The sequence below is a fragment of the Taudactylus pleione genome, unplaced genomic scaffold, assembly GCF_031769625.1.
Source record: "Taudactylus pleione unplaced genomic scaffold, aTauple2 ptg001661l, whole genome shotgun sequence".
NCBI classification, from domain to species: Eukaryota; Metazoa; Chordata; class Amphibia; order Anura; family Myobatrachidae; genus Taudactylus; species Taudactylus pleione.
In genome coordinates, this window is record NW_028286058.1 from 2,532,374 (window position 1) to 2,538,157 (window position 5,784).

At 49.2% G+C, this 5,784-nt stretch overlaps 1 pseudogene; it reads right to left on the reverse strand.

Moving 5' to 3' along the window:
* Window positions 1-488: 488 nt before the first annotated feature.
* Window positions 489-2,963, reverse strand: LOC148442010 (uncharacterized; annotated as a pseudogene).
* Between the last annotated feature and the right edge of the window lie 2,821 nt (window positions 2,964-5,784).

The following is a 5,784-nucleotide window of genomic DNA, read 5'->3' on the forward strand; positions in this document are numbered from 1 at the left end:
GACCCTTGCGGAAGGGTCTCGTCTACCGCAAGCCCCAGTGAACTTCCTGCTCTAATAGAACAGGAAGCTCCCCACTGACGTCGCGGGTGATATCAGTAGGGCCGCCCACAAATGGCAGGCGTTTCTTCAGGAACGCCTCTGTTTGTCCAGCCACCCCCCTGCACGCCTACAAAATGGAGTGAGCTGTCAATCACAATCAACAGCCACCCCGGCTTGTAGTGAGTCCCGCAGCGAGTGAAAATTCAATTGCTACGGGGTTCGCACGTGCGCACTGCCTGGCCATTGACCCGCTTGCAAGCGCTATGCGATCGCGAGCGGGTCTGAATCAGGCCCAGTTTCTATCTCTTCTTACTGAGGTAAATGTTATTAGGAGCCCTGGCTGCTCAAGTCCAGCTGCAGCATCCAAAGGGGTTACACAAAACCCCACAATGAACAGATTATGAGGCTTGTCCTACTTCCTGCAAATTAAAGAGGCTAAAGCATCTTGTCTATATAACGGGTCCTGGCACAACAGATGTGGGTTCCCTTCCTTCACCCAACACCTTTCTAGGGTATTCAATTTCTCCCCCATCTGGATCAGCCACATTCACATCCATGTCAATGCTCTGGTTAGATCCTTCTTCATCTGTATTGGCAGCCACAGGTCTCCTTTCTTCTACTTGTGGAGGTTTCACAGGGGTTACTCTGTAGACCACGTGAGCCTTCTGATATCTTGTCTCCAACTGATTTCTCCTAATGCCCCTAGGATATCATACCCCCAATCTTGTCCTTCCTCATCTTCTTCTGAGAGGGGCTCTCTGAATCTTGGTGACATTCTAGGTGATGACACTTGGGGCTCATCTGTTTCTGGAACCTCCCAGAACCTGACTCCAGCTCTAATTGGAAACACATGCTGTTGGGAGTAGGTCTTTATAGGGCCTGTCTGCCCCTCAGGCTTTATTTTGTAGTCTGGCATTTTACAACCACAAAATGAGGATAATTTCACCATCGATTGGCTAACTTGTGTTTCCCCAGGATGCCCAGGTGTCAAAGTAGAACCCTATCACCTGGCTCCAGAACATGCTCTTGGACTCATAGATCACATCAAACCTAGTTTTGTTGTCCAGCTTTGGATGCAGCAGCTTCTGCTAGTCTATAGGCCTCCTTTAGTTCTTGTTTCATCTGATCCATCTATTTAAAATGGGGCCTTTCTTGGGGCTCAGCACTGTCCACTCCAAAACAGATATTGGCTGGTAATCCCTTCCAAACATCAAGAGATATGGGAAATACCCTGTGGACTCGATTTTTGTGGAATTGTAGGCATGCACCAGTCGACTGATGTACCTACACCAACGGACATTTTATTTAGTGTCCAAAGTGCCCTTCATGCTGAGAATGGTCTGATTGAATCTCTCCGGCTGCGGATCTCCTTGAAGGCGGAAAGAAGTAGTCCTTGACTTCTTTATCCTGCAAACCGCATGTGAGGCCTGATTCCAAAGTGGATGCTAATGTAATCACCTCTGCGATCCCAGGCGCAGCTGGTGTGCGAAAAAATATGCTGATGCTGTAGCCGCCTGGAAATGTATTGAGACGACCACCGGCGGCTTCGCAGATCCAGGCAAGTGTATATAAATACGCAGCAGCAGTCGCAGATCCTTTGATAATCGACCATCTGAGTAATCCTATGGTTGCGCAGAATGGCTGAGGTAACTGAGACACAAAGATATTCTCATTGCGAGTGGCATTGCCAGGGTATCAGCACTGACGACTTAGAGGTGCAGGAAGCAACTTTGTGCTGCTGGGCCAGTCTATACTCTTTGGTTCCTATTGGCTCTTCAGCGACATAGTAATATTCGCGGAGATATGATGTCACGCCAACACCATACAGGACGAGCGGAGTGGGGGTGGAGCTGCGTGACCCCATGGAACTGACCCGAATAGCTGTGTGAAGCACCCACAGAGACCTCCGGTTACTGGTACATTGCAGACAGAAGCCATCCCTCCACAGTAGTGGGCGAGGCTCAGAGACAGTGAATCCAGCCGCCAGTCAGACCATCAGTCTCAGGGCAAGACCAGGCACTGTGTGGAAAAGGAAGAATGAGCGGATCACTCCTACAGCCCATCGCCTTGCATTTCCAACTGGATACAGTGTCACCCAGAGCCATAAGTACACTTTTTGGTACCCTGTGCCAGAAACAGCATTGGCGCCCCTTTCCCCCCCAAGTTTTCAAATAGGGACATAAGACGTGCACCCCAAAAAAGGGCCATGGCCTCATGGGGAAGGGTCAGGGAAGAGATAGGGGAGGCCAGGAGATGCTGGGGATGAAATAAGAGGAAGCTACAAGTGAGAATGATAATAAACAGAAAATTGACAGGCCCGAGCAGCGCCCCCTGCCCAGCGGTGCCCTGTGCCATGGCACTGGTCGCACCACCCTAGTTATGGCCCTGGTGTCACTGACTGACAGTCAGTGACACCAATCCAACGAGCTGCATGCACCTGAGTGGCCAGAATGTAAGGTGGCACGCTGTACTGGCCCATACCTCCTTACTTCAACCATTGATATCCTGTGGGCCTATTTTCAGTGTGATACCTGCAGCTCCATCCTCCCCATTGTTAATCTGGCCCTGCCTGTGTGCTCGTCCAGCTGCTGCATCCCCAGGGGTTACATGTGTTTTTAGTTAAATTTTTCTTTTTGAAATAATTAATTCTGCCCACTTCACAAGATACAGTATCTGCTAAGCATGTGTGAGTTGCACATAATCCTAAAGAAGTGCAAAGCAGAATCAATTCAGCAAAAAATTAATCATATCATAGTAGGGATCTCCATTGATCATCACTGGTTAACAACCATTGATGATTTGCCACCTATGGTCGATAGATCTGATGTTTCTTTTTGGTTCTGCTTCCAAAACAGGGGGCATAGCACTTATCACACCCCCTCTTGTTTTGCCACTAAGCCCTTCTTAACCGATTTGTCCGCCATACCCGAAGTGTCACACATCAGCGAAGCCCATCGATGGTTCAAACCATTGGTTTCCTGTTGAAGGTTACCATGGCTGCTAGTCTGTTATCATCTACCCTTATTGCTTACAACCTTTAGGGTTCTATTTACTAAGCAGTGTTAGGAGACAGAGTGAAAAGTGATAAATAAGTGATAAGGTGCCATCCAATCAGCTCCCAACTGTCATTTTTCAAACACAGCCTGTGAGATGACAGTTGGGAGCTGATTGGCTGGCATCTTATCACTTTCACTCTGTCTCCTAACACTGCTTAGTAAATAGACCCCATAGTGTTGATAGGGGGAGGAAGTCAGCATCCCAATGTGCGGGATGCCGATGGTCAAAATACCGGCGCCGGAATCCCGACCACCGGCATCCTGAATGTAAGTACCGGGTTTGGGTTAGACACTAGCTGGAGGGTTAGGGTTAGACACTAAAGGGGGAGGGTTAAGCATTAAGGAGGGTGGGTTAGGTTTAGGTTGCGAGAAGGGGGAGGTTCGGTTTAGGTTTGGGCACTAGGGGGAGAGGTTAGGTTTAGGCACTGAGAAGGGAGGGTTAGGGGTAATGGTTAGCGTTATTCTGACCGGCGGCATCCCGAGCGCCGGGATCCCATACCCAACCCGTAGATAGGTTATATTACTTTATGGATTTGTTTAGCAGTGTCTTTCAAAAATAATCACACTTTCATCATCCTAACAGTAGACAGAACAGCAAATTGGTCCAAATGAAACCTTGTCACAGCCTTTCCTGCACATCTAGGAGGTGTAAAAATAAATTTGCACATATCGCATCCAATCCCCAGATGTGTAAGTGGTGAAGCCTGAGTTTGAGGCTAGAATATTTAGATCCTTCTGTTCTTTCATCTGTGAATATACCTCTAAGTCTCTCTGGCCTCATGGGGATGTGAAGGCTTCATCTGCTTGTGGTGAGAGAACTTTGCTTCTTTCACACACAGTGTTATAGTTCAGGTTCAATACATCAATAGACAAACTTCAAGATTGTCTTCCAGTAAGTGTTAAATTCACGCAGAACCATTATGCCCTTGCAAATCTTTATTATACATACTAGACCTGATTGGGATACGCAAACCTACATACAAATCCGATGGTTCTGGGTCTGCGTAGACGCAGTTCCCGTGCAGCGCATGTGCTGAACGGGACCTGCGTGATTGCTCGCAGTCGACCCCTTTAGCCGCAGCAGGACTGACATGCTGCGCCGTTTGGGGGGCTGGCGACCCTGGCTTAGTAACCAGATCGCACATGCATTTTACTTGTATGGTACTGCACAGCCACTTCCCTGGGCCTGATACAGATGCGGATGGTATTTCACAGCCGCTAGGAAGAAACTGTGCAATACCGTTCAGCAAATATTGAATAACTGCAGAAGGCACCCATAGGAAGCAGGCGCCTCCTGACAGCAATTACTATGCAAGTGCAGCATCTATAGATGCATCGGATTACCATTGGTCGCGGCATCAGCACTGGCCAGTCTGCATAAGCTTGAAATCTGAGTCCACCAACGCTTTTCTACGGAATTCCAGCCCTGGGCTGACCAGTGCGGGGCTGGTTTATGATATGGCAGGGGGACCCCACACTGTGTGTCTCTCTGCTATAGCATTATCCACCCGGCTGGTGCTGTTTTTTTTTAATTCAGGGGAACCCCACTCCGTTTCCCCTGGGATCGGTCTGTATTCAAATCCCAACAGCACATGGCCGGCAGGGGTGAAGATCCCAACTGCTGCTAAAGGTAAGTAACCCTAATCTTTCCCCCCCTAACCCTAACCCTCCCTTAGGGGTGCCTAACCCTAACCTCCCCCCACCAGTGCCTAACCCTCATCCCCCCTCTAAGTGCCTAAACCTAACCCCCCCTTCCCCGCTGCCTAAACATAAGTCTCCTGGGGGGTGCCTAACCCTAACCTCCCCCCGGGGGTGCTAAACCCTAAGCCCCCATTTCCCTAGCCTAAACCTAACCCTCCCGGGGGGTGCCTAACCCTATGCCCCCCCGGGGAACCCAAAACCTAACCCTCTCCCCACCACACGGCTGTTCGCGTCTGGCGCTCGGCTTACCTTCGATCGGGATGCCTGGAGCCAGGCTCCGAGCATAGGTAAAATGACAGGCATCGGGTTTTCAATGCCTGTCATTTGTACCTTGCCGGGATTAGACAGTCGGGAAGCCGGCGGTCAGGATTGCGTCCGTCGGCTTCCCAACTGCTTCTCGTCCCCCCCCCTGCCACCATTTTCCAATACCAGCCCAGGCTGAGAGGTCCGGGGCTGATTATTGATTTTGGGTGGACCCCATGCATTTTTTATTTTTTCATTTTAACTAGTTCTATGCTTTTATCCCTAACAAAGCCTGCACAAATCATTGTGATCTGTGCAGGGCTTCCACCAAACTCACCTGCCTCAGACAGTTCTACTATTTGGGAGGGTTCCCCATCATTTTACAGTCAATTTTAAACTTCTATTTGTCGTTGTTTCCTAGTATATTTGCAGTACAAACTGCAGGGAAAAAAAACTGTCATCAACTATTACTAATGCCACGTATCCACTAGACTATGTAATGAACGTTTGAATGATAACGATATCGTTATCGTTCAATTGATCATTATAGTGTGCAGTGGACATTGAGCCCACACTGAACATTATATCAGAGCCGGCACCATCCCTCATCCTCGAACCTGCACAACCTGACGATTTAGTCTTGGATAGCAACTTTGGGCGATGAGCGCCGCTGTAAACGACCATCGGGAGCGCGCATTGCTGGTCGTTGACGGAATATTCACTGCACGATATAATGACCGCTTGT